The sequence below is a fragment of the Lactuca serriola genome, chromosome 5, assembly GCF_051521515.1.
Source record: "Lactuca serriola cultivar US96UC23 chromosome 5, Lser_US96UC23_V15, whole genome shotgun sequence".
NCBI classification, from domain to species: domain Eukaryota; kingdom Viridiplantae; phylum Streptophyta; class Magnoliopsida; order Asterales; family Asteraceae; genus Lactuca; species Lactuca serriola.
Genome location: NC_136412.1, coordinates 82,382,615 through 82,408,465, shown reverse-complemented (window position 1 = coordinate 82,408,465; position 25,851 = coordinate 82,382,615).

Genomic DNA, 25,851 nt, shown 5'->3' with positions numbered 1-25,851 from the left:
TTTTAATTTATATATTAGAAATCGGTTTTTAAAATCCAATGACATTATAAATTCAGATGAAATTTTAATATTCCTATGACATTATAAATTTTAACGACATAATAAAATTCAAACGACAATATAAAACAGAACAAAAACAAAGTTTATATTTATTTATCACGGATATATTAATTGGTTCGTTATTACATATGCATGGTGCGTTATGCGGATTGGAAACAAACTTCACTTTTGTTCCATTTTATATAGTCGTTGAAATTTTATAATGTTGTCCGAATTTATAATGTTGTCCGAAGTTTAAAATGTTGTCCGAATTTTATATGTCATCGAAATTTATAATATTATTATTATTATTATTATTATTATTATTATTAAAAGAAAAAACAACAAAAAAACAAAAAGGAAAAAAAAGAAAAAAAAGAAAAAAAAATGAAAAAAAAAATGATGTCAAATCAAATGTAAATAGACAGACTAACTAGTTAATTATAAGGTGATCTTTATCAGTTACTCGAATACTTGTCTAGGCATACCAGTTATACGAGTTCCAGAACATGATAGACCTTCGAATAAGTGATCCTAACTCTAAGCCCACAACCCAACGAGGACAGGAAATAAAGCAAAGATTCACAGATTCTTAGTCTATGACACCCTAGGTACATATAAACTTAGTGTATCCACTGAACAACCATTGACATACTAATAAAGACCTTTAGTTCTCAGATAAGTAATTATAGTAACACAAAATACTCCTATAGTACTTTAAGTTTAATGTTATTTTCTACTCTTCTTATTGTGGTAGTGTTGGTAAGTTTTTAGACTTGTTGCAACTTCACAACCATCCTTAGGCACATGCTAGTCACTCCCCGGATAATGTAGTTGATCAGGCTACATCTTCTCAGGGTTGACCATATGTCTCTAAGTCTACTTGTGCTGTCCAACAATCGTAATACTTTTGTGCTGTCCTAGTGACACTGATTTTAGTATGAATGCAGGTATGTATACTTAGCTAAACATTTTATTATTTAAAAGTATAAACTCTTTATCAGAGTATTTTAATCCCGCTTGTGTTTATAGTTCGTATATCTTTTATGGGTTGATACACTCAATTCACTATAAACAATGCTCTGATACTATTCTATCACTCCCCAAAACCTGAATGGCGGAATCGTTCGGGGGTGGAGGAGGTCATGTACAGTATCACAACAATGAATAGTAGTAAACAAGCAACAAAATCATCCATTTCATTAATAATATAATTTCATACACCTGTACCTGTCTAGTGGTGACCTGAGAATACAAGTTATTTTGAAAGCGAGTATCAGCTTAATGCTGGTGAGACCATAGGTATATTAGTGTCTGTGTTTGTTTGAAATCATTTGTAAGATGTAATGTACAAGTTTTGTAAAGTTTGTATTTGTTTGAACTATCCTAGAAAACCCTATGTTTCCTATTAAAAGTAGCCTTTTACCAAGGCATCTAGTAACTGTGTGTGTTTCTTGTAAGAGTGTGTATTTTCCCAAATCTGACTATCATTAACCAAAAATATAGTTTTTACATTACCGTGCATCGTGTGAATGTTCACGAAGTGAATGTAATAGAAAAAATATTATATTACCATAGTGTTGTATTAAGTAACTACTGTTGTATTAACTACCTTAAACCAATTGTTATTTAAAGTATTATGTGACTGGCCTGTACCCTGCTACCGACTCAATAGTAAAACAACAATGTAAGACGCCGTAAGAAATGACATTTGGCACCCGTAGACTTGCAAGTCCCACTGTAGCGAGCAACAAGGTGTAGGATAGTCAATCCAATATAGATCTATACGCAAACTCATACGCTCCCCAATTAAGGAGATTCTGGATAGAAAAACGGTTATGGCAGGTAGTGCCACGACCCATTTAATGGCTCACATAACTGAATGTAATGTATATGTAATGTATGTGCTAGTTGTACTGTGTGTTCTTTCTCTGTCTAGCATGTATGTTTGTTTCTCATCACTATGTATTATGTTTGTTTCTCATCACTATGTATTATGTTTGTTTCTCATCACTATGTATTAAGTTTGTTTCTCATCACTCTGTTCTTTGTTTCTTTCTCATCACTATAAGTTATGACTCATGTATGAACTGACACTTTGTATGATTCATTGTTCTAGTATTAGTATTAGTAAAACCCTAAACTATGCCTATTGTAGTTTACTAGTAATATAACTTGTACGTATGAACATGGGAGTATACCCTTGCTACCCAAGGGTACCGAATGAATTGGAATAACCTTTATGACTATATATGTACACATAATATATAACTAATATTTAAACGACCTTTGGACGGGTACCCAATATCCCACCATACCACATCTCAAGTGCGAAAAGGAAATAGGGTGGATAGGCCTTCCTAAGCCTTTTAAACATTGCTTATATAACTATACATACATAGACATGCAATTGATAATATAAAAGTATAAAAGAAATTTCATAAAAGCATTTGATATGTAAAAGAGTTTTTAAGACAATTTGAAGTAAAACAGTTTAGTAAAACAGTTTGAAAGTAAGAGATTCACTTGTCGATAGTTATTAATCACATGTGATTGAGATAATAACTATCGTAACTTTACTTGTATTCCCCCCATAAAAGTATTTATAAACATTTGACAACATTTAAAAGGTTAATTTAGGGGTATGAACTCACCTGTAGTGAGTGGATTGGATTGAAGTGTCAGATACAATGCTAGGTGACAAGTGGATACTTGTACACACACGATGAGCCTAGTTATCATATAATCAATATATATATATATATATATATATATATATATATATATATATATAACTAATTAGGCACTTTATCTCTAGTAATATAAGTTAAGACACTCTAGAACATGGTAACACTTTGATTTAAGTGTTTAAAGATCACAAGGGTTGCATCCAAGTGTTGGTAGGGCAAAGCTAGAGTGTTTGGGGTTTAAGGGTAAACTCCTTTGGAGTTTAAGATTTTCATGACAATTACCCAAGGAGTTTATGGCAATAAACTCAAAGGCTTACGGTCGTAAACTCTACACTTTATGACCATATGTTGTTTTGAGGTTTTAGAAGTCCTTTGAAGCATTTCTACTTGGTGGTTAGGCATTTGGAAGGATCTAGGGCACCATTTCACTCCTAAATGGATTTTACGGTCCCTTTACCATTTTCCTTTGAGTTTACTACCTTAAACTCATAATTTTATGGTATTTGGGGGTTTTCAAGTCCTTAGCTCAATCATGGCAATAGTCTAGGTTAGATTTTAGACATAAGGAATAAATATGGGACTTTTATACACCTTTTGGGGTGTTTACGGTTTTGGGAGATCCCCAAACTGTAAACACATAAAAATGTAAGGTTTTGGTGCTTTTTGTGTGATAAACTCATCAAGGATGAATCTAGACAAGTCCCTAAGGCATTGTGAAGCATCTAGGCACCCTAAGGCACCACTTTGCACTTTATTTGGTGTTTACGGTTTTGAGAGCCTCCCAAAACCGTGAACACCTTGTTCTTGGTGTTCTTGGTACATTTCCTTGGTTTTAATATGTATAGCAAGCTTTAAACAACTGATGGATTGAAGTACTTACTTTGTGGAAGCTTGTAATGAACTAAAAGTCCAAGAACACTAGTGTGTGTTCTTGGTGTTTTGGAAAACTAGTCAAAACACATAAATGGATGGATTAAAGGATGTATAAATACTAGATGTTATGTTATATCAACTAATCAAGCCAAGAAGTACTTACGTTTTCGGGAAATCGGGTGAAAACCGGGATGATACTTGAGAGAGTTTGGAGTTTACTCTTTTAGGGTGAAAATGAGAAGTGAGGTTCTTTGGGGAGTAAACTCATGCTTAAGGATGAGTTTAAATTTTTAAGGGTAGTTTGTGGCCCAAACATTAAAGTTTGGCCGTGAACCTTTAAGCTACGTGGTATTCGCGGTATAGAATTTTCAAGACTCGAGACGACACTTCCTTTCACACATTCATTTAAAGAATAATATTAAAATAATCAAACAAACTTTTAATTTGCTAACAATAAGTAATAATGTAATTGACTTATAAATTGAAATGATTGACATTAGGGTTTGACCGAATGAAAATATCGGGTTGTCACACCGTTGGACCTTCAACAAGGAAATTTCTTTCTCAGCTTGGGCTAGCTGCACCTTCTGGACTTCAATAGTGGCTTTGTGTTTGGCCAGATCCTCCTTCAAGGCACTTTCGGTTGCCAGGTTAGCATGAAGAGAGTCAAAATGAGAATCCACTGAGCTTAAAAAACAAGTGGTCTCGTTTTGAAGCGATGAGCGTACAACATCGAACTTAATGCTTTCTTCTTGAAGGGACTTAGGAAAGGAGTCCACAGAGGATTGTACTTTCGCTGCATTGATGTCAGCATGAGCTTTCAAAGAATAAAGGAAGATCTGAGTTGTGTGAACAACCTTAGTAACCTCTTTTGTTACCTTTTTACATGAAGATGTAGATGCATCAATTGCCTGAGTGGATTTCTCAATGGGCTGTGTGTATTGATCGATGGCAGTCTTGAGAAATGCTTTAAGAACAACACTGCTGTAAGCTCTATTGTCGTCAAGTAAGCAATCGAGCTTCTCATGAATTTCCTGTAAATGTTGAGTGGTGACTGGAGCATCAATATCATCATCAGTCGGAAGCCGGTATGGACTGAAATAAGTAGAGTCATATTCATCATTTTTCCACCAAGGGTAGCACCAGAATCAGTGGAGTTGATAGGGGAAAGAGGCTTAGTGACGACAGGAGGTTCTGTTACAGGAGTGGCCCCCGTATCACATATGTTGATATTCACTGTGGGGTTAGGAATGGTAGTGGTTGTGGATTCTGTAAGGATTGGAGATGATAAAGGAGTGGTAAAAATAGGAATGGAAGTAATGGGAGGTGGTGGTGGTAAAGTTGTTTCTTGAGATGTGACTGGTGGAGTAACAATAGGAACAAAGAGAGGCATGGTCTGTTTTGGTAATGGAGGTGGTGTTGGAACTCTGTTGTGATTGGGAGATTCGGTTGGACTTGGTGAACGGGGAGGAGTGTTCCCTCTTGGTGAGTCATGATGACTTTCCTCTTCTTCATTTTCATCGTCATGTTCTGAGCTTGGAGGAGTGGGACTCTTAGACTTTCGTGCCATCCCCTTCACCAGTCTTGCGTTTCTTGGAATTGGAGGACTTAGACTTGCCTTCCTCAGTGGGTTCTTTCTTGGAGATCCTCTTCCCTTGGTTGCTAGGCTTGTCCAAGGCATCCAAGGCAGCCTGCTGTTCTAGAGAAAGAACTCTCGATCCAATGTGAGGAAGTTTCTGATATTCAGCCATAACATTGCTTCGGTCTGAAACACCCCTATACATGGACTCAGGAATTGATCCATTATGAGGAAACTTAAGTGGATCAGAAAGAATGATCTTCCTCGTTTGAATGTAGTGATAGAGGCAAGCAGAGCATCCTTCATAACAAGAATCTCCAAAGAATTGATCGCTTTCCTTGTAATGAGAGTCCAAAATCTTCCACAAGAGACTTCAGAATGCCTCGTAGATGTGTTGAGGCTCTGCACCACCTGAGACCAGATTATTGACCCATAATCAAGATTGATCCTATTGTAAAGTCCATAAAGAAGGGTAAGGAAACCCTTGCTTGTACCGTCTGAACCACCACTTCGTTCCGCGAGACCCTTAATGAGTAGAGTGAGCAATCCATTCCATTGAAACGGTAAACATGACTTCTTGACTTTGGTAATGGTGGTTAGCACATCGGTATACCCCATCTCATAAAGCATCGAGAACAGTTGATCCGTCGTAATAAAATACGACGAGATAGCAGATGAATCGATAGCGAGACTCAAAATCGAACAAAACTTCATCTTCGAAACAGATGCCTTCTTATCGTGGATGACAAAGTAGATGCGTTCTTTGTTTTTGTCATATGTTGCACTGGAATAAACTTGAGACAAGAGCGACATTGGAACAGCTTCAACCTGTGTTAGGGCTAACACTAGCGGTGAGTACTTCAAACATTCCACTACTGGCAACATATACGCATCATACAAAAACAGATTAAGTTCGATGATCATATTTTGATTAGGTTTGATTGAAAGCAATGTTGACGATGTAGTCTGGTCATGAACGGATGAAGAAGTCGCCATTGATGATCGAAGAAGGAAGATGAACAGTGTATACTTGTCTTGTAAGTTTGAGAGAATTTGTTGCTGGTAAAAGACAAATAAAACAAGAAACGTAACCCTTTATATACCCTTGCCAGGAGAGAGAATAATCATGATGATAATGACGTGATCTCTGAAATGCCGCCGGAAAAAGCGCGATGTGATAGTGTGGTTACTCCCAGGTATACGTCAGCACGCATGGGTATAGAGACCGTTCAAATTTCACACGCCTAATGCTTATCTTCAATCGTCTTTTGAAATTCCATGATAACCCCTTGTTTGGCTCCAATAAAACAAAATTCAAACCAATCAGTAACCAGAATGTGGGAAAATTGAAATTTTCGTGCATTAGAGTGAAAAAGATAAAGAAATAAAGCAAATGTGTATGGTATGTGAGTGATGTCTCATCATAAGACAGAAAGCAAAGGATTCCTAGCAAGAATCACTTCCTTCAAAGTCAAGAGAGACTTGAAGTGCTTGGGTGGTTTCCCGAAAAATCCGATCAACTGTTTGTTAATAAACATTGAAAGGCTTCTTTTAATTATAAGGCTTAGGGTAGCTTATCTTCAACCAAACCTTGAGTCTTAACATAAGACTGAACGTTGGAAGAAGTACTTGTGAGACCGATGTGGTCTGTTGAACAATTAGGTGGGATATAAGTTTGAGTGACAAATAAAGTAATAGAAATCTCAAAAAAAAAATAAACTGGGTCTTTTGGGGAAGAAAAGCGTTGGTGTTAGACAATTTCAGAAAAGACCACGCAAAAATAAAAAGATATTTCATTAGGTAACCAGTAAGTTCTAGAATAATTAATTTACCGTCAATTCATTTTGTTGGATAATGGGTTTCACTCAGCACATGGTATATGTATCTATGATCACAAACATAGATGTTGTGTAACCATAAACCTTAGTGGTAAGGACCGAGAGTCTCAAGGGTTACAACGGTGAAGCGAAAGTAGATGGAGAATATAAGGGAGGTGGCTATAGAACCGAAAGTACCTTCTGCTAGATAGATGTGACAAAGCAGAAAAAATCTTATCTCATATGAGAAGAGTAAGGTAGCTCTAGACCGAGTAGATGTGATTAGCCTGATTGGGAAGAAATGATAGGTATAGATCGAATCATTAAGGCTTGCTCAAAGTCATAGAGACTTAGGTCAACATACAGCAGCATGCTTCTAGGGACACTCAACTAGTTCGTATTGAAATGAAATATACCTGCCTTAGATCCACATTCTATTGTACTGGTACTTTTATCACCTAAGAAGAACAAAGAAACACACCACACAAACCAAACAAACAAACGAAACAAACCAAACAAACAAACGAAACAAACAATTTTTTTTTAAAATTTTTGGAGTTTTCCGAAAAAGAATAAAAACAGTAAGATTAAATAATTTTGTATTTTTTGAAATTTTCTGAAAAAGAATAAAAACAGAAAGATAAAATATTTTTGGATTTTTGGAAATTTTCTAAAGAAAAAAAAAATAGAAAGATAAAATATTTTTGGATTTTTGAAATTTTCTGAAAAAGAATAAAAACAGAAAGTAAAATAGATAAATTTAAATCGAATTAAAGACGAAAGAAAAGAATGTACATGATATACAACCGAAACTTGATCTTAGATGAGTGAAGCGAAATAGACCAAGCGTTCGGTTCATTTCGGTTCCCAAAAATTACAGAGCCGAGATAGACCGAGCGGTTAGTTCATTTCGGTTCCCTAAAATTCCAGAGTTGAAATAGACCGAGCGTTCGGTTCATTTCGGTTCCCGAAAATTATGGAGCCGAAATAGACCAAGCATTCGCTCCATTTCGCTTGTCTAGTTTTTAGTGAGAGATTTGAGGATTCGGTACCGACTCTCCTTCCATCATGCCTAAGCCTTGTAAAATTTTTTTAAAGGTTGCTTCAGGTAAGGATTTAGTAAATATGTCAGCCAGTTGATCAGCATATCGAGCAAAGTGTACTTCCACATTTCCATCTTCTACATGATCCTTTATGAAATGATATCTAAGTGCAATGTGCTTGGTTTTTGAATGTTGCAGTGGATTGTGACAAATCCTAATTGCACTTTCGGAGTCGCAATAGAGAGGGATCTTCTTCATACTTAGCCCATAGTCTCTTAGTTGACTTTGAATCCATACCACTTGAGAAGTGCAAGATGCTGCAGCTATATACTCAGCTTCGGCTGTGGATAGTTAAACACAGGTTTGCTTCTTGGACTACCAGCTAACAAGTTTCCCATCAAGAAATTGGCATCCACCTGTGGTGCTCTTTTTATCTAGTCCACATCCTCCTAGATCAGCATTAGAAAAGGTTTGAATGAAGAATCTGGATCTTGTAGGATACTAGAGACCGAGAGATGAGGTTCGCTTCAGATATCGAAAAATATTCTTTACTGCCACCATGTGAGGTTCTCTTGGATTAGCTTGAAACCTGGCACAATAACAAATAGAAAACATAATGTCTCGTCTACTAGCTGTTAAATACATAAGGGACCGTATCATTTGACGATATAGTGTTATGTCCACAACAGGTTTTCCCAGAGATGGAGTTCACTTAGTGCCACATGCCATAGGATCCTTCACTTTTGAATCACCCTACATTCCGAATTTCGTCAGTAAGTTCTTTGTATTGGCCTCCTGGTTGATAAATATACCTTCTGGTCCCTGTCTAATATTTAAGCCAAGGAAAAAATTAATTGGACCCATTACGCTCATTTCAAATTTTGTTTCCATCAACTTCCTGAATTCAGCTGTTAAACTAGGATTCGTGGAGCCGAAGATGATATCATCAACATAAATCTGAACAATCATCAGATGTTCGCCTTCCTTCTTACGAAAGAAGGTTGGGTCGACCGAACCTTGCTTAAACTTTGACATCTTCAAAACGCAAGTTAGCATTTCATACTAGGCCCTCGGTGCTTTTTTTAATCCATAAAAAGTTTTATCTAGCACATAACAATGATCAGGGTATTTTTCGTTCACAAAACCCGACGGTTGCTCAACATAGATTGTTTCTTCTAGTTCTCCATTCAAGAAAGCAAATTTGACATCCATTTGGAAAACTTGAAAGTTTTTATGAGCAGCATATGCCAAAAAATTTCTAACTGATTCCAATCTAGCTACTGGAGCGAAGGTTTCCTCATAATCTATCCCTTCCTCTTGGTAGTATCCTTTCACCACCAACCGAGCCTTGTTGCCAATGACGTTTCCTTCTTTATCCAATATGTTTCTAAATACCCATTTCAAGCCAACTACAGAAGCATCTTTCGGTGTAGGAATCAACCTCCAAACTCGGTTGCGTTCGAACTCATGGAGCTCATCCTGCATTGCCTGAACCCAATCAGAATGATCAAGTGCAACATTTATAGTTTTCGGCTTAATTTTGTAAATAAACGAGTTAAACATGCAAAATTCAACTTTAGAGAATAATGCAGTTTGTTTCGCTTTCAGTTGAGAACGAGTAAGAACTTTTTCAAAAGATTCACCAATGATCTGTGCCTTGGGATGATCCTTTGTCCATTTTACCAACGGTGGATAGTTTGGATCATATTCTTGATTCAATTCAGCTTCCACCTCTTCTTCAAATTCTGATTGATCATCCTCGCCTTCATCAGTTGCATTCTCTTTCTCTTTCTCCCCCTCGACTGGCGAAGTGTAATCTCTATCAGCATCAGAGTTGCAGTTCCTGTGGAAGTTGGTTTCTCCTCCTCGATTGAACTACTACTTGTTGGTTTTGGATCAGTACTTTCCCCTTCATCTAGATCTTTATGTTTTGGGGAGGGAATTGGATTCTCCCCCTCAACAGAGACTTCAGTTTTCTTTGGTGCTGTGGAGCTTTCCCCTTTGAACTTTGAATCTTTGTTTGGAGAGCCAGTGGATGACGTAGCACCTTTAGGTTCACTTTCCATTTCCTTAGCAGCTTCGTCTATGACCTTTTTGAGATTATCGATTTTGTTATTCGCTGCTTTCGCCTCTGAATGAATCGATTTCTCTAGTTCATCAAACAGCCGAATGTATTCCTCGAACAAGTTGGATATTGGAACAGAGACTTGTCCAGATTCTGGGAATATGTCACCTATATCACCTTCAGTCCTCCGAACCTTCTTCATATAGTTGTCATCAAAGGTGACATAATAAGTCTCTTCAATTCTTTTGGAGCGTTTATTCAACACTCTGAATGCTTTTGATGACAGAGAATAACCCAGAAATATTCCCTCATCAGCTTTGACGTCAAACTTATTTCGGTTCTCTTTAGAGTTGAAAATAAAGCACCTTGAACCGAATATGTGGAAAAATTTAACATTAGGCTTCCTATTATTTAAGATCTCATACGGAGTAATTGAGAATCTTTTGTTGAGCAAGGACCGATTCTGAGTGTAGCAAGCAGTGGCAATTGCATCAGCCCAGAAGTATAATGGAAGTGAGGCAAAACTAAGCATTGTTCTTGCTGTTTCACATACAGAACGGTTTCGTCTTTCAACAATCCCATTCTGTTGTGGTGTATAAGGGGCCGAAAAGTTGTGAGTTATCCCCTTATCAGTCAGAAAGTCCTCAAAATCCTTGTTCTTGAATTCCAGACCATTGTCACTTCTGATGTTCCTCACCGTCTTCCTCAGCTGTACTTCCACTTTTTTGATAAATGACTTCAACTTAGGAGTTGCATCTGATTTCTGCTTAAGAAAGAAAACCAGGTGAAGCAAGAAAAATCATCAACAATGACAAGAATGTACTTACTACCACCGATACTCTCGAGAGCCGAAGGTCCACACAAGTCAATGTGCAATAGTTCAAGTGCTTCAACTATCTTTGTATTTATGCGAGTAGGGTGGCTCTTTCTGCTCTGTTTGCCCATCTCACATGCAACACATAGATGCTCCTTATCGAACTTGAGAAGAGATAGGCCTCGAACGTGGTCACCAAGCACAAATTTGTTGATGTCTTTGAAGTTCAGATGCGACACGTGTCGATGCCATAACCAACTTTCATCGGTATTCGCCTTTGACAGTAGACAAATAGCTGGTGTTCCTCGAATTGGGTTTAGATTCAGAGGGTACATTTTTCCCATATGTTCAGATTTTAGCAGAACCTTCTTGGATTGTTTTTCAATTATCTCAGACACCTCATCATCAAATGATACCTTCAAACCTGTGCCCACAACTAATTGGGACACGCTGATGAGCTTGTGTTGCAATCCTTCTACATACAACACTTTCCAAATCGAGAAGTCTCCATTGGTTATCATGCCATATCCCTTGATTGTTCCATAGGAATTGTTTCCATACTTTACACACCCACCATCTTTCAAGGACCGAAACTCCCTCAGCTATTCCTTCCTTCCTGTCATGTGATGCGAGCATCCACTATCTATGTACCATTCATCATCGAGCAGCCCTTGATTGGGTCCTGGTGAGTCTTTCACAGAAAAAGGAATTGCAACAGAAATATTAACCAAATAAGTTCATTTAATAAGAGTGGTTTGATCTTTTCTTTTAATTGTATATACCTTAATTTTGGTTTTAACTTGTTTAAATTTGAATTCGTTGGTTAGTTTGTTTGATGGCATGTGGCACCTAGGATTAGCTGATGATTGCTTATTATGGATCCTAGTATCTGAAGTTAGCTCTCCTTTTCTATTGATATTTGTTTTGAAATTTGCTTTGCTTTGAGGTTTGTTGTAACAGAAATTTGACTGAGGACCTAAACTAGGTTTAGAACTAGTAGGAGGACCGAAACTTGACATAGAACCAAAACCAGTCCGTGGACCGAAACATGACTTTTGGTTCTTAGATTGGAATAGTAAGAGCTTGGGCTGAAATTTTCTTTTACTATTTCCTTTCCTTTGTCCTTCAAGATTTTCTTGGGAGGAACATAGTTGAAATTTTGTGAATTCTAGTAACTCTTTCGCTCATTTAGATTCTTTGCATATCTTTGATTTCTTAAGCGTTTTTGCTCAGCCAGTTCCTTCTGTGATTTGTGCACTTTGAAACTCGCCTTTTGCTTGTCTCTTTGAGTTTTGGTTGTTTTGACTCGAGCTTTCGGTTCTTCTTTCGGTTCCATAGGAATATCTTTGGTTCCACTCGTGCTTGGTTTGTCAGAACTTGAGGGTTTATTTAAGGGTTCAGCTACGTATCTTCCTTTAACTCTCCAAGAGGTCTGCTCAGATAAGCCTACTGTTTCGTCTGCATTATCTATGGGAGCATACCAAAAGAAATCTTCGCACCCTTCTGCATTGTCTTTTTCAACCATGACTCTAAGTTCTGTTGTTGGTATATGAGTAACTCCTTTCGTTGCATATACCTGATTTGGCACAGTTTGAACCTTTTGAAAGACCACAGTTTTTCTTTGAGTTTCTTTTCCTTATCCTTTGTTAGACGAGCAAATTCCACCAAATTTTTTGAGATTAATGGTTTCTCATTCTCAGTTTTGCTCTTCATAAACTCAGAGCAATAAACTATATCTTTGACAGATATTTCACTCATTTCACTTTCTTCATCAAATTCAGACGTATTTTCAAAGTTTATCTTATTTTCAGAAGCTAGTTTAGCATTAGATTGGTCAAATGAGTGAATTGTGTCCGACTTAATTTTCAACTTATCATTTTCATCTAAAATGTCTTTTAACATACATCTGTGTTCCTTTGAATCAATGAAGGTTTCTATTTTGTCTAGACCAATTTTGTATGACATGGAAGTCTCTTCGGATGATACTTCTGATTCACATTCTGCTATTACATCGTCTTCCTTAAATTCGAGAAATGGAAAAATCATCTTATGAATTTTCCTTCCTATTTCACAACTTAAATGCAATTGGGCTATATTAGTGTATAGACGCTTAGCAATTGAATAGAAAACATTTCCTTGTTTTAAAAACTTTAAATTGTCTATTTGCAAATAAATACTTTCGTTCCTAGCTCTAACTAACTTTGCTTCCTTCAGTTCAATCCACATTCTTATTTCCTCACTTTTTGAAGACACCCTGCTGAGTTGGTCAGTTAGGTTAGAATTCGCTAAGCGAGTTTGCATGAGGCTACTACTTAGGTTTGAAAAATTTAAAGTTTAATTTAGTTAATTCTTCTTCATAATCTGTGTTTGGAATTTTAAGAGATTCAAGAATAGATTGTACGTTTTTGATCAGCTGATCGCAGTCGTTGATCTTCTCACTCACTGGCTTTGCTGTAAAACACTTGTTCTCGGCCAGGTTCGGTTCCTTATCTGCACTTTCGGTTGATGGGCCAGCAGTGACATTTAAACACTTTCCATACGAGCCTTCTTCCTTTGCGACATAAGCCTTTCCATGAGTGGGCCTTCTAACCTCTTCATCTTCAGATTCATTTGACCACACTTCTACGCCATCGAACTTATATTCCCCAACATTCTCCTATACAATCAAGGCATTCATTTAGCTATTAGTCACCTTCTTCATCTTGATTTCTTCTAACTTCCGCATATAGTACGCCTCATCATCTTCACCCTCTCTCTTCTCAACCATTTTCCTTAACATGCAATCTTTGGCAAAATGGTTCTTGCCGTGACAGTAATTGCAGTCGTATCTAGAGTCTCCGACAAGCTTGCTCTCCTTCTTTTCATCATCCTTTTGAGAGGAGTTCTTCGCTTCATCTTTAACCTTCTCAGAGTTGTAACTTCCCTGCCAGTTTCGGTTCTTGTTGACAGGAAATTTTCTTCTTGCAAATTTCTTCGGATTGGATATCATCAAAGCATATTCCTCGCAGGTCAGATCACACTCAGACATATCAGTCTCTTTTTCATCTTCTAGGATACTTTTTCCTTTTGAGACAAGAGCCAGAGATCCCATATCAGAGACTACTTTCGCTTCTTTGGTTACCACACTTTCATGGGACTTGAGTATTACCACCAATTTCGCTAGAGAGTAGGATTTGAACTGTTCATGTGCTTTCACAGTTGATACAACGGCGATCCATTCTGGTCTCAACCAGTTCATAAAATTTACTTTCTGCTCGATCAATTTCCTCTCTATTCCATGCTTGATCATCTTACTCCGGAGATGATTGAACCCATCGAAAGTCTGTAGGAGTTTTTCTTCTGGTTTCTGTTCGAAAAATCCAAATTCAGATAGCAACAAGGTTTGTATGGAGTGTTCCAAATCTTCATCGGTCGAATAGAGCTCTGTTAATCTATCCCATATTTCTTTGGTTGTTGTGCATGAACCAACCAACTGAAAGGTATCAGATTGCAAGGCGAATCTGATCATCCTCATAGCCTTTACATTACAAAGCAATTTGTCTTTCTCGTCCTGTGGCATCTTGTCTACGTCCGTCACCAGCTTGTTGTACTCCTTTTGGGACTTGACAGTAGTGTTCGTTCCTGAGTGAACAAATGGCCCAAGCATGATAGCTTCCCAGATGAGATAGCCATTGTCTTCAGAGCCAACTACGTAGTCTTCGAAGTGATGTGCCCATACTTCATAGTCTTGAGTGTAGAGTATGGGTATTCTGGTTGTTGATCCAATGTTGTTTGAGATATTGATGGGGTTTGTTTGCGAATCTTTGTGAGACATGGTGAGCTACTAGAATCAAGCCTGTAAACTTGAGATTAGGGTTTTATTAGAAATAGAGTTACCATCGATATGAAGAAGACGACTTCTATTTATATAATAAAAGTGGAAACCCTAGAGTATTGTGAATACAGAAGGAATGTGTATTGATCATACAATCTCCTGCTCTGATACCAATTGTTAGAACAATGTTTTATTAGGATCGTATGATTATATGCAAGTTAATAGTTGAAGACGCAATAAAGAACACAAGAATAGAGTTGAATATGTCGAATGATTAATGCTTTAACACCTCATAAGAGCTCGATAAAGAACTTCGACTGTAGAGGTGTTTAGGGTTATGATATTAAATGTAAAAGATCAACTCCATATTATGCATACATGCATGCACATTTATAGTAAAACCCTATTAGCTAATCTAGATAAACACTGATCTAATCTAGATAAACATGGATGGACAGGCCTAATCCGGATACAAAACTTAAGGCCCAAGACACAACACAAACGGACTCTACATTTTTAATGAAAAACTAGTTGATTATTAGTCTATTGATAAAGCGGTTAATGGAAAGTGAGAGTCTTTAGCATGTAGGCTTCTTTTTATTACATCAATTTATTTATTTATTGATATTTGAGAATGCCGATTAAGAGTGGTTAATTTTTTGTTATCAATACCATAATTTAAAATAACAAATTGATCCTAATAACTTATTTTTTCTTCTTTTAAAATGATTTTTAAGACATTTAAAAAAAAACAAATTCAAGGTAGGTCCCTTATTTTTTCTAAGCTAGTTCCTAAATTTTCTACGATATATATTATAAATGAAATTAAAAATTTAGGTAGGTCCTAGGACCTACCTTGGGCCGTACTAGATACGCCCCTGTTTCCACTATACTTCTGGGTTGATGCAATTGTTGCTGCATGTTACACTCAGAACTGATCCTTCCTCAACAAGTGATTTTCCATCACTCCATATGAGATTTTGAATAATCGTAAGCCCAATGTAAAGTTTTTCCACGTGTTTGATTCAAGACGCTTTATTTTCAACTCCAAAGAGAACTGAAACAAAGTTGATGTCAAGGCAGATGAAGGGATCTTTCTTGGTTATTCGCTTACTTCAAGAGCATATAGGGTTCTGAATAAACGCTCGAAGAAAATTGAAGAAACCTACTATGTTACTTTTGACGACAATTACGTGAAGAAAATACAAACAACCGAAAGTCCAACGGAGGAAATCTCTCCAGAATCCTGTCAAGTCTCGGTTCCTATTTCCAATATGTTTGAAGAGTATATGCTACTCTTTGATGAACCAGAAAAGGCGATCCACTCAGAAGCGAAAGCAGCAAATAAAAACTTCAATACCTTGCAGAAAACCATCGATGAAGCTGCTAAAGTCATGGAAAGCGAAACTCATCAACCAACCGAGAAGCAGACTCAAAGCGAACCTACTTCATCAAGTGATCGTCCAGCTACTGATGACCCTCCAAGAGAAAGAACTATACTCTAGGGGGAGGGTTCGTCTACACCAAAAACAAACGACATGCCTTTCCAGGGGGAGAATCCATCAAAAACCCCAACCCATGAAGATCCATTTAAGGGGGAGAGCACTGAACCTGACATAGGATTCGGTTCGCCATTGTAGGGGGAGAATGAAAATGCAAATGATGACGGGGATATGTAAGAACTGGAAGAAGAAGTCAATGCTGCGCTAGAACCTGCCTATGATCCACATTACCCTCATCTCATAAAATGGACAAAGGATCATCCTAAAACACAAATTATTGGTGAATCATCTGAGGGTGTTTTCACACGCTCTCAAATGAAAGCGTAGCAAACAACTTTATTCTCTCAAGTAGAATTCTACATGTTTAATTCGTTTGTCTCTAAAGTTGAACCAAAGATGGTAAATGCTGCTTTTGATCACTCTGATTAGGTGCAAGCTATGCAAGGCGAGCTCCATGAGTTTGAACGAAATCGTGTTTGGAGGCTGATTCCCACACCAAAGGATGTATCTGTGGTCCGTTTAAAATGGGTTTTTAGAAATAAGCTAGATAAAGAAGGAAAAGTAATTTGCAACAAAGCGAGGCTCATGGTGAAAGGATATTGTCAGGAAGAAGGAATAGATTATCAAGTGACCTTCGCTCATGTATCAAGGTTGGAATCAGTGAGAATATTTCTGGCATATGTTGCACATACAAACTTCGAAGTTTTCCAAATGGATGTAAAATGTGCTTTCTTGAATGGAGAACTAGAAGAAACAGTGTATGTTGAACAACCACTCGAATTTGTGAACGAGAAGTATCCTGATTACTGCTACATTCTGGATAAAGCAGACTATGGTTTGAAGCAAGCCCCGAGAGCCTGGTATGAAACTCTAACACATTTTCTTAAGATGTCAAAATTCAAACAAGGTTCGGTTGACCCAACCTTCTTTCGCAAGATAGAGGGCGAACACTTAATGATAGTTTAGATTTATGTCGATGATATCATCTTTGGCTCCACGGAGCCTATCTTAACAACTGAATTCATGAAGTTGATGGAGACTAAATTTGAAATGAGCACAATGGGTCCGATTAAATTTTTCCTTGGATTGAATATAAGACAGGGACCAGAAGGCGTCTTCATTAATCAGGAAGCGTACACGAAGACTTTGTTAACGAAGTTCGGCATGACGGGAGATTCCAGTGTAAAGGTTCTAATGGCATTTGGCACGAAGCTAACTCCATCTCTTGAGAAGTCGAGTGTTGATGTGACTCTCTATCATCAAATGATAGGGTCCCTCATGTATCTAATGGCTAGTAGACCAGACATAATGTTTTCTGTCTGCTATTGTGCTAGGTTTCAAGCAAATCCCAGAGAACCTCATATGGTTGTAGTGAAAAATATGTTACGGTATTTGAGGCGAACCTCATCTCTTGGTCTTTGGTATCCAGCACAATCCGACTTTTTTGTTCAAGCTTTCTTTGACGCTAATCTTGGTGGATGTGGATTGGATCGAAAGAGCACAAGCGGCGGATGCCATTTCCTTGATGGCAAACTTGTCAGCTGGCAATCAAAGAAACAAACTTGCGTGTCTCTTTCCACAGCGGAATATGAGTACATTGCTGCAGCATCCTGTACATCACTGGTTATATGGATATAAAGCCAACTTAGAGATTATGGATTAAGCATGAAGAAAATCCATTTCTACTGTGACTCTGAAAGTGCAATTCGAATATTTCACAATCCAGTGTAACACTCCAAGACAAATCATATTGCACTAAGATACCACTTTATCAAGGACCACGTTGAAGATGGAAATGTTGAAGTTCACTCCGTTCTGTCCTCAGATCAACTGGCTGACATCATCACTAAGGCCTTACCAGAAGCAAGCTTTAACAAGATACTCCAAGGCTTGGGAATGATGGCAGCTGAGTCAGTACTGAAACCCCTTTCTTCTCACTAAAATTGAACAAGCGAAATAGTGCGAATGCTCGGTCTATTTCGGTTCTAGAGTTTTCAGAACCGAAATGAACCGAACGCTCGGTCTATTTCGGCTCCAAAATTTCCAGAAACAGAAATGAACCGAACGCTCGGTCTATTTCGGCTCTAGAATTTTTCAGGAACCGAAATAAACCGAACGCTCAGTATATTTCGACTCTAGAATTTTTCGGGAACCGAAATGAACCGAACGTTCGGTCTTTTTCGGTTCATCTTTTCTAAGGTATGGTTTCGGTTGTATTTTTTTTGTAAAGCTTTCTTATTCTTTCGTGTGTTTATATTTAGTATTTATTTTCTTTTCTGTTATTATTATTTTTTAGAAATTCCAAAAATCAAAAATATTTTCTTTTCTGTTTTTATTATTTTTCAGAAGTTCCAAAAATCCAAAAATATTTTCTTTTCTGTTTTTATTATTTTTCAGAAATTCCAAAATTTCAAAAATATTTTCTCTTCTGTTTTTATTATTTTTCTGACAAATCCAAAAACTAAAAAATATTTCTATGTGTTTTTAAGTTTTATCTCTCAATTCTCAAAATTAATTCAAGTTCATAGATGCGAAACACAATGACGTTGGGGCAGGTATAACATTCTTATCTATGTACTAGTTAAGAGTCCCCAGAAGCATGCTGCTGCATGTAGACCAAAGCCTCCAGGGTAAAGCCTTAATGATTCAATAATCACCAATCGTTTCTTCCCAATCAGGTCGTTAAGATCAGTTAAGTTACGAGCTACCTTACTCTTCTCATAATGAGTTCAGAGTTTTCTGTGTTGTAACTCTCAATTTGCAGAGGTACTTTCAGCTCCTTAACCACCTTATTTTTCTCCATCCCGTTTCGCTCCACAATCACAACCCTTGAGACTCTCAGGAATTACCACTAAGGTTTATGGTTACACAATCTCTGTGTTGATGATCGTAGTTTCGTTTACCACGAGCTAAGTGAAACCCAAAATCGAACACCTTGAATGAATTGACGGTGAACGCTCTAATGTTCAAGCTATTACTTGTTACCTCATGAAATCTCTTTTTTTTGTGTGATCTTTATGAAACTGTCTAACACTAGGACATTTCTTCCCATAAGATCCAGTTTTTTTTTTTTTTTTTTTTTTGAGATTTCTAAAATACATCAAGTTACTAAATATTTTTATCAAACCTACTTGTTCAACAGACCACATCGGTCTCACAAGTACCTAATCCAACTTTCGGTCTTATTTTAAGTATCGATGTTCGGTTGAAGGTAAACTACCCCCTAAAGACTATAATTGAAAAGATGCCATTCAATGTTTCTTTACAAACATTTGATCATAATTCACGGGAAACCACACAGAAACTTCTTAGTCTCTCTTGACTTTGAAGGAAGAGATTAAATAGACATCACTGAAATCCCACAAATGTTTTCCTTTATTTCTTTTTCTTTGGCACCCTCTTGCACGAAGATCTTTATGATTTTCCAAACTCTTGTTTGTGGTACTAATGACACTTTTCAGATTTGCGCTTTCGGTTCTAACAGATATGATGGTTCCCTTTCTTATGGAGGAGCGATGGTTGCTTACCATGAAGCAAACGAATAAGTCTCGTTTGTGGCTGCTTGTATTTTCAAAATTGAAGAGACGGTAATTGGATAAGCATTTGAATTGGGCACGTGAATTTGAAACGGTTCCGATACCCACGCCTGATGATGTATATCTAGGGAAACCAAGCTGTCACATCGTGCTTTTTCAGGCGACGTTTCAGATATTGTATCATCATCACATCGTATCTTATCTCTCTCCTTGAAACGGTATAAAAGATGGTTCTCACAACCACTGTACCTCCTTACCTTCTTCAACCACTCTCTTGCAAACAACCAACAATATACATCTGTTCATCTTCTTCTTCACTACAACAATGGCAAAATCATCCTCTTTTCAAGATCAAACAATGTCATCGTCTTTGCTTATGATAACACCCAATCAGCATGTCATCATTCAACTGGACCTTTTTTTTTTTATGATTCGTACATGCTTCACGTTGTAGAGTGTCTCAAGTATTCTCCCTTGGCGATTGCTCTCACACAAGTCGAATCAGTTCCCATGTCCCTTCTATTACAGGTTTATTTCACTGCTTCCTACGGCCAATGCAATGAATAGATCTTCTTCGATATATCTAATCAAAAGACCTCTGTATCCAATTCACGCTTTTGCTCACTGCTAGGGCTTGCTGCAGATGCTTCTGTCATCTCACCGGATTTCATAACAATGACTCAGTTGTTTTCCATGCACTGTGACATGGGATACACGGAAGTTCTAATGATGGTGACGAAATTCAAGAACTCATGTTTTCCACCTCAATGGAATGGTCTTCTTACACTTCTCTACAAGGGGTTTGCAGAACGTGTTGCAGGGTCGGATGGGGCGAGTGAAGGTTTCCTGACCATTCTTTATGGTCTCTACAACAGAATCAATTTGGATTATGGTTCACTAATCTAGGCACAACTGGTGCAAAGTCTAAACTCCTCATCGAAACATTCTCAGATTTCATGCAGTCGTTTGTGGACATTAGTCACTCATAGAGCCATTCAGACTTTTCAGATTCCTGTCACGGAGGATGCTCTGCGATCTTCTATTGCTACTTTTCACACGGTCAAAATTCTTGTAACTGACCCTACAAAGTTCATGTACATCCCTTCTATTCCTAAATCAATGAGCCGATGTGTCTCCAGTGAAAGTAACGTCATCGCTGATTACAAGAAGTTGCCTCCTTCGGGTCCACGCCAAGTCACTCCTTAGATGTAGAGTGCTTTGGAGGTAGCTGACAAACTTGCCAAGAGAGGGAAGAAATTGGAGCCTAAGAAAGCCGAGACAAAAGTTCCATCATCTCCTAAAAAGCGTAAGGCTGATACTGATGCACCTTCGGCCTCCAAAAAGAAAAAGGTCAATAATATGGCTAACCGACCAAAGGCACCGAAACCTTCTGCTTCCACCGCAGAGGACAATCCATCCAATGAAGAAGAAGATGTTCAAAACGAAGACTCACCAAGGGGAAATACTCCTACGTGATCACCAACTCCTATGGTACAGATTCATGTTCCTACACCTCATCTTTTTCCAAAACAAACCACATTACCAGTCTCGATTGCTACCGTTCCACCACCTGTCACTGCTCAACCTACTACTACTGCTCAACTACGACCACCAATCTTTTCTCAAGCTACAACAACCATAACCACTGGACCTTCGATAAATGTCAACGTATCTGATATGAGGACACAAACCGTTGGCCTTGACACTCCTGTTACCACCAAACCTCTCTCACCATCATCTTCAACATACTTTGAGCCTATTCTGGGAGGTGTAGACTTTGATTTTGACTCCACTTTCTATAGTCCTTATCAACTTCCAAGTGAAAATGAGGATGATGCTCCGGTGACAAAGCTACATTTACAAGCTCTCCATGATAAGCTTGACAAGCTAATTGGTTCCTCTACAACTTATTCTGAAGTTGTTTTAAAAGCTTTTCTTGATACTGTTGTTCAGCAATATGCAGACTCAATTGACAAATCTACAAAGGCTGTGGATGCTTCCACATCTACCTTCAAGAAAGCAACAACAGAAGTAACAAATCTCATTCATGAGTCAAAGATCTTTTTGGAATCACTCAAAGCCCATGCCGATTTCAATGTTGCAATTGTTAATGCTTCTGTTGATTCTCTCTCCTAGTCCCTTTCAAGAAGAGAAAGTAAAATTTGATTATGTTCGAACTGAGTTCCAAGATGATCACACTTCTCTTCTCACTTCATTTAACTCTCGCCTTGAAGTTCAGTCAACTCATCTTTCTCAAGACCAGATGGAAATTTCATCACTTGAGACGAACTTGCTCAAAAGACTACACAACTTAAAGTCCAATCAACTCATCTTTCTGAAGCCCAGATGGAAATTTCATCGCTTAAGACTGAGCGGGTAGTTCTAAAAAGTTGTGTTGGGGATGTTCTCTTGATTCTCAGTAATCTTGTTAATGCTCATGATCCTGTTCTCACCCTTACTATCCGGAATCACTTGACTGCTAAACTTCTTCCTACCATTCAGATGTTAAGTCGAATTCAGGGTGTTACAGAGCCCGTGGTCACTCCGCAAAAAGGGGGGGAAGCTGATCAAAATCCTCCAATTCCACCCAAACTCATTATAGAAACCAAACCGAAGGTTAATTTAGCTTCTGGTTCTGGTGAACAGGAATAGTTGAAGGGTGTTGTGGAAAATAGTGATGACGAAGAAGAAGAAAAGATTGTTGGGGCTTTAAAGAGGAAGAAAAGGGATAAAGAGATCAATGAAAATCTGAGGATAGCCAGAGAGGAAGAAGAGAAAGTGTGAAAGCAGAAAGAATCTCCAAACGCTCTGATTTGCAAGTAGGCTCTCTTTCCCACTTGGACTCAGGAAAGATTAATAAAAGAAGCTATTGAGTCTCCTAGCACTCACTGGCTGGAGCCTGTTGCCTCGTTCGAATGTTAAAACTCGAGGGATTCTCAATTTGACATGTCCATCACCTGTAGGGCATTCGTGTTCCACTGTTTTGATTCAACGGTTGAAGTCCCTTCTCCCCAACCACAGGTTGATCAAGATCTGATCGATTATTATCTTGAATTTTCCCAACCCCGATACTTGACATGGAGTGCTCAAAAAATAACCTCTGTCAAGGTATTGAAACCAACTATTGCTGGAAAATTTATCAACGTTAAGTTCAGGGTGACCCGACGTTCTGATAACTCGGTTCATATGATTTCTTTAGCTGATCATCCAAACCTGAACCTACACAATTAGATTCTTTTGTTCAACATTCTGCTTACCAATCAAAAACAGTATGAGCCGATCCTCGATCACATTAAAAGAATTTTGGCTTCCTACATCCATGAAGTTGCTAAGATGGACCAGGAGATTGTAAACGTTTTGAGAAAGAAGCCTATTGTGAAGCCTATCGAGAAGCTAAGTGATCTAAATAAGATGAAAATGGGCAAGATAGATCCGGTTCATCACACTGTTATGTTCACTAGAGGTAAAGGTGAAAAATTTCTTTTCGCTCTTGTTGACCAACACCTATTTTCCACAACTTGTTTGGAGCACGTACATGATATAACTCATAGGTGTAAACAGAACAATGATTCGGATAAGAAGAACTTGTATGACTTGCTTTGGTGGTATATAGCATTTCGTCACACTCTTTTGGCCGTTATATCGAATGTATTCAAGACAGTGAAGAAAGCTACACTTGCTCAACCGAATTGATCTCTCGCCTCTATTGACGCAAAGGGGGAGATTGTTGGGTTTAAGTGTTGCGCCTTTGGGCTTGGTTAATAGTCCATTTTGTTTACCCAGTTTGGGCCTGTCCAACCGTCATTTATTATTAGGTTTAGCGTATATATTATGCATGCATGCATAGCTTTCAGGTTATCGTTATCATTAATAGCTTTTTCATTGTAATCCAAGAACACCTCTACAGTCGAAGTTCTTCATTGAGCTCTTCTGAGGCGTGAGATATTAATCATTCGACACTATTTGATCCATTCCTGTGTTCTTTACTTGATTAATATTGTTTTTTTGTGTAGAATCTATCGATCTTTAGCGCAATATTCTCATCAATGCTTTTGAACAAAATGGTAAAAAGGCCATTCCACATCGGAGGTAGCTTTGGGTTCTTGAACTTAGAAAGAAAAGCTAGGTTACCCAGATATCCCATCTGGCAAAACATGTCCATAAGTGTAGAGGAGGAAATGGATTCCGGATCAACCAAATCCCTTGATTGAGAAAACCCTAGCATACAACTAAATTAGGCCTAAGTAATAGAGGTTTTGATGGAACCAACCTCGAAGGTAATATGAGCCTCATTTTTTTGATGGTGTGCAGTCGAAAAAATCCTCAGATAAAAGTACCAATGGAATTTGCTCTGCATTGATAGAGTAGGAGCCACCAGAGAGTGACGGAGACATTCAATCATTGGTTGGAGAGCAGCATCATAATTGGATGAATATAGGTCAAGAATGAGATTTTGGTTAGGTTTGATGTTCGGTAGCATTGGCGAGGCAGTCTGTTCAGCAGTAGATGGAGTTTCTATCAAGGTAGGAAGAAGATGAACAGTGTCAAGTTTTTTGCGCCGAAGAGTTTTTGAAATCTCTAGAAGCGATAAAAGTGATCAATCGATGATTTTCCTTTTATACATCTAGATTGGAGAGAGAAAGATAGCTGGTGACGTTTCCTTTATCCGTAAAAGGCACCTGAAAAGGTGTGAGTGACAGGCGTAATTGACATGGCGTGATTTCATGACTTTTGAAAAACACACGCCCAAATGTTGAAGTCTTATCGTTTTCAAATCACCGCTTGAGTTCTGCACTTTAGTAACTACTCGTCATAACCTGTTCTCGGATGTGAAAGTAACCATTAGGAATAAGAACCAAACTTTTGGAAAATCACAAGGATTTTCATGCAAGAGTGTGCCAATAGATAAAGAAATAAATCAAATAATGTTAGATAAGGTGTCTAAGTCCATAACTTATTTGGTATATACTTGACCCGACCCGGCATGGTCCATTTGGGTTGCCCTTCACCCAAACAATTTATATGGATAATCTTATGACAATAGTATGCTTATGATTTATTAATATATTATAAGTTATAATATACTAATATGAAGTCATGTTATTTAATTAGTTTTAGTCTTAAATTCATTATGAATTAATTTAGTGATTAAAAGGAAGACTAATTAAACATGGGCTATTGCATTTTATATAATGTGGACTTAAACTCATTAGGAATGGGCTAAGCATGCATGGGGGTCCATGGATGATCCATGGAGCTTGTAACCCATGGATCCTTGGAAAGGAAAAGACATGGGTTATTAGGGTTTACCCTAATCCTCCACACTATATAAAGATGCACATATTGCATGAAATGGCAACTAGTTATGTGAGACTTTGTGGTGGCTGATTTCTACATAGCATATTATTCTCTCAAGGTTTTTCCAAGTTTGTGGTGATTTGTTATTCCACTTGAGGCATTCACATTATTGGTGCTAGGCTCTCAAACTCCAAGCAATCAATCACTATCAAAAGGTATGTCATTCTTCTAGTGTTTTATGATTCTATTTCTTCATGCCATGCTAGCTAGGATGTAAATCTTGGAAATTATTATTTTCATGTATTTTAGAGAAAACATAGATCCAAGGTTTATTAGGGTTGCATGTACACTTAGGAGTGTTAGAATGCTCAAAATCCAACAGTGGTTTCAGAGCCTAGGCTTGTTTTCTTGAATACTTGATGCAAATTGCTGAAAATCGAAGCTTATGTGTTGTCTGCATAGCAGACTCGCCGAGTCCAAGACAAAATTCATCCAACTCAGCGAGTTGGTTCATGCACTCGACGAGTTGGACCCCCAGACAACATATCTTCGAGTTTTGGTGCTGGAATTGGTCTAGAATCATTACGTTAAACTGTTTTGGTCTTTTATAACCTGTTTTTGATGTAGTAATGATTATGGTAAACCAATTTCAAGGCTATTATCAAAATTCCAAGTTTTATATGTGTTCATATGATTCTTGAAATTGCTGATATGGATATTCATGTTCTTATGAGTTTTGTTAGATCATATGAATTATTTGTAAATTGTTTGTTAGTTAATT